We start from the raw sequence: 4,603 nt of genomic DNA, 5'->3' as shown, positions 1-4,603 counted from the left end.
GTCTTTAATTCATTAATTTAACATATTTAAGTTAATTAACCTTCTTCATCTTATCGAAGTTGACATAAAGCCATAACGGCAGTGCATTTGGAAGAATTCTACAATCTTATATTCAGGTATAAAATCGATTTTCTTGTATATACACATTCAGCAGTCGGAATTGTGTTGCTTCATATCATTAACATCAAATATTTAAGTTAATTAACCTTCTTCATCTTACCCAAGTTGACATAAAGCCATAACGGCAGTGCATTTGGAAGAATTCGACAATCTTATATTCAGGTATAAAGACGATTTTCTTATATATACACATTTAGCAGTCGGTGTTGAGTTGCTTTAAATCGTTAACATCAAATTTTTAAGTTAATTAGCGTTATTCATCTTATTGAAGTTGACATAAAGCCATAACGGCAGTGCATTTGGAAGAATTCGACAATCTTATATTCAGGAATAAAGTCGATTTTCTTGTATATACACATTTAGCAGTCGATATTGAGTTGCTTTAATTCATTAATTTAACATATTTAAGTTAATTAACCTTCTTCATCTTATCGAGGTTGACATAAAGACATAACGGCAGTGCATTTGGAAGAATTCGACAATCTTATATTCAGGTATAAAGTCGATTTTCTTGTATAAGTTAACAATAGTTAACTCACTGTAGCGCTCATGCTGCCAAAATTGCAAAGCTTGCAGTCTGCATCGTTCACTTCATGCGCGATCAAATTAAATGTTTGGTCAGCTGAGGTAATTCGATCAGCACGATGCATGAGCATGGCACATGAGCGTGGGAAGTGCCTATGCAAGCAATAACGTCGACGCTAACGGCAGAAGCGACGGAAAAAATAGTAAGCTAGCAGTATGCTTACAAATTGAACAATAAATCAGTTTTAGAACGAAACTCAAAGTGTAAATATCATTTTATAAATAACTCCGGGTAGACGACAACACCGTCGCTGCCCTAAAGAAGTTGTAACAAAAGGATAAAAAATAACTCAAAGTGTAAATATCATTTTATAAATAACTCCGGGTAGACGACAACACCGTCGCTGCCCTATAGAAGTTATAACAAAAGGATAAAAAATAACTGGCGCCCAACCAGAGGAAACCCACGGAGAAAGGAACACCACCACCACCATCACCTGAAATCAAGAGAGGAATCAAGACACCAACCAATAAATAATGTAAGTGAAACTTTTTTCTCTCCGCCTTCTGTTTGTAATTATATCAGTGAAAATTTGACAATTTCAGAGTGGTTAGTGTGGTTGTAATAAACAGGATTGCACTTTGAACTCGTGTTTCCCGTTTTGGTTTTTTCGTTTGCACTTACGTCCGCTACCCGTTCGTGCCATCTTAGCTGCCTTGCATGAGCAAACTTGAGACTAGTGAGCTGTTGGACAGACTTGACAACCAACTTTTGACAAGCAAACGTTTCAGGCGCGAACAAGACATGAATGAGCAACAACTGCAGGGTGTTATCAATGCGGCCGTCAGCGCCGCACTACAAGTACAAAGAAAAGACTTTGAAACCAAGCTAGAGCATCTTACAAAGCAGTTTCAGGCCACAACTGTGGCAGCTGCTGAAATTAAGACTTACGAGCCAATAAAAATCATAGACGGGGTAGAATGTCATGAAGGCCTGGATGCAGTTAAATCACTCCCAGAGTTCGATGGCTCACAGGAGCAATATGTGTCCTGGCGGCAGGCAGCCATGGCCGCGTATGATATATTTAAAACCTACGTGGGTAGTTCAAAACACTACCAAGCTGTCCTCATAATTCGCAACAGAATTAGGGGATCGGCTGATGCAGTTTTAGCATCATTCAATACGGTCCTTAATTTCGACGCTATTATTAGCCGTTTAGATTTTACATACTCAGACAAGCGACCATTGCATCTGCTCGAACAAGAGCTAGCAACGCTAAGACAGGGACAATTGTCTATTATTCAATTTTATGAGGAGGTTGAGAAAAAACTCACACTTCTCACAAATAAAACTACAATGACGTTTGATACTGACCAGGCACGGTATATGAATGACAAGCATAGGGCGGATGCGCTGCGCGTATTCGTCTCTGGGTTAAGGAGAAACCTCACGGATGTTCTTTTTGCAGCCCAGCCCAAAGATTTGCCCTCGGCTCTTGCAATGGCCCAGGAAATAGAAGGAAATCACGATAGGCACGCATTTGCGGCCCAATTTGCAAGATCGTTGGAGGAAAAAAATCTCAGACAACCTCAAAACCGATCTTTTCGGAAACAGTCCGACATTCAGTACAGGACTGAAAAAAACCCTTATTTCACCAGGGAGCAAGGAGCTCGCCCTCCAAAGAGCGACCAAGTTGAGAAAATGGAAGTCGATCCATCTTCGAGGTTCCATCAGAGCACTAACTTGCCAAACCGGAATAATCAAATTACGCATAACCCAAGCTTACCTATAGCACATCCTTTTAGCAATAGTCAACCACAAGGCGCGTTCAAGAGACCTGCGAATTCTCAAAGAATGTCGGACTACAGACGCCAGAGGATTAACCATTTGACGGAAGAAAGAGACGAAGTGTACGAAAAGCAGTACGATCAAGCCGCTTATGATGCAGCGGCAGAAATAGAAGCTGAATATGAAGGTGAATATGAAGAAGATGCGCTTAATTTTTTAGCGGAGAGTCCCTGCTTCCGTTCATCCAACGAACAGTAGCAGGGAAATCGTTGAAATTCTTAATTGACACTGGGGCGTCAAAAAGTTATATAAAGCCTAATATAAGCCTTTTATCCTCTGTCCCAGTTCAGACCCCGTTTGTGGTCAAATCAATTCACGGTTTTAACAAAATTGAGAGTAAAAGCTTCATTATGATGTTTGGCATAAATAGCCCCTTTTTTCATTTACCCGGTCTCACAACTTTTGACGGCATAATTGGACTCGACTTATTGACACAGGCGGAAGCAACTATTGACCTCGCGTCAGAATTGATCCACTTTAATGGTGGATGTGAAACTCTGAGACTCGAGCAAATTACTCCCGTTTAACACCAATATTGTTGCAACCACTCGCACAGAGGACAATGAGCCAGTCTACTCCAAAATGTACCCATTCCCCATGGGAGCTACTGACTTTGTGAGCCAAGAAATCAAGGATCTACTTAAAAATGGTATCATTCGACCATCTAGGTCTCCGTATAACAACCCCATATGGGTTGTCGGGAAAAAAAGGGCACAGACCTCACAGGCGCACCTAATAAGCGGTTGGTGGTAGATTTCCGAAAATTAAACTCCAAAACCATCGCGGACAAGTACCCAATGCCGAGTATTAGTATGATACTTTCAAACCTGGGAAAGGCCAGGTATTTCACCACCCTAGACCTGAAATCTGGATACCATCAAATTGTGTTAGCAGAACACGATAGGGAAAAGACATCTTTTTCTGTAAACGGAGGAAAATATGAATTCTGCCGTTTGCCCTTTGGTTTGAAAAATGCTTCTAACATTTTCCAGAGGGCCATAGATGATGTTCTGCGTGATATGATTGGTAAAACCTGCTATGTCTACGTCGATGACGTCATAGTGTTTTCCGAAAACGAAAAGACCACGTACACCATGTTGGACAAGTTCTAAAGAGCCTTTATGATGCCAATATGAGGGTGTCAAAGGAGAAATCACAGTTTTTTAAAGAAAGTGTAGAGTTTCTGGGATTTGTTGTTACGAAAGAGGGGAAAAAACTAGCCCAGACAAGGTCAGGGCAATCAGAGATTTTAAGCAACCAAGCAACTTGTTCGAGCTGAGATCCTTTATTGGTCTGGCGAGTTACTATAGGTGCTTTATAAAGGACTTCGCAGCAATAGCAAGACCCTTAACAAGCCTGTTAAAAGGTGAGAGCGGAAGAGTTAGCAAGTTCCGTTCAAAAAACATCCCGGTATCCTTTGATGAAATCCAGACGGCTGCGTTCGATAATTTATTTTATTTATTTTTTTATTTTATTTTATAATCATTTATATCGGGTGATTTTTTTGAGGTTAGGATTTTCATGCATTAGTATTTGACAGATCACGTGGGATTTCAGACATGGTGTCAAAGAGAAAGATGCTCAGTATGCTTTGACATTTCATCATGAATAGACTTACTAACGAGCAACGCTTGCAAATCATTGAATTTTATTACCAAAATCAGTGTTCGGTTCGAAATGTGTTTCGCGCTTTACGTCCGATTTATCGACAAATTTTGTTCAGCGATGAGGCTCATTTCTGGTTGAATGGCTACGTAAATAAGCAAAATTGCCGCATTTGGGGTGAAGAGCAACCAGAAGCCGTTCAAGAACTGCCCATGCATCCCGAAAANTGCACTGTTTGGTGTGGTTTGTACGCTGGTGGAATCATTGGACCGTATTTTTCAAAGATGCTGTTGGACGCAACGTTACGGTGAATGGCGATCGCTATCGTTCGATGCTAACAAACTTTTTGTTGCCAAAAATGGAAGAACTGAACTTGGTTGACATGTGGTTTCAACAAGATGGCGCTACATGCCACACAGCTCGCGATTCTATGGCCATTTTGAGGAAAACTTCGGAGAACAATTCATCTCAAGAAATGGACCCGTAAGTTGGCCACCAAGATCA

This window comes from Bactrocera neohumeralis, unplaced genomic scaffold, assembly GCF_024586455.1.
Source record: "Bactrocera neohumeralis isolate Rockhampton unplaced genomic scaffold, APGP_CSIRO_Bneo_wtdbg2-racon-allhic-juicebox.fasta_v2 cluster10, whole genome shotgun sequence".
In the NCBI taxonomy this organism is placed as follows: Eukaryota; Metazoa; Arthropoda; class Insecta; order Diptera; family Tephritidae; genus Bactrocera; species Bactrocera neohumeralis.
The sequence above is the reverse complement of the archived record's forward strand: the minus strand, read 5'-3'. Positions refer to the sequence as shown.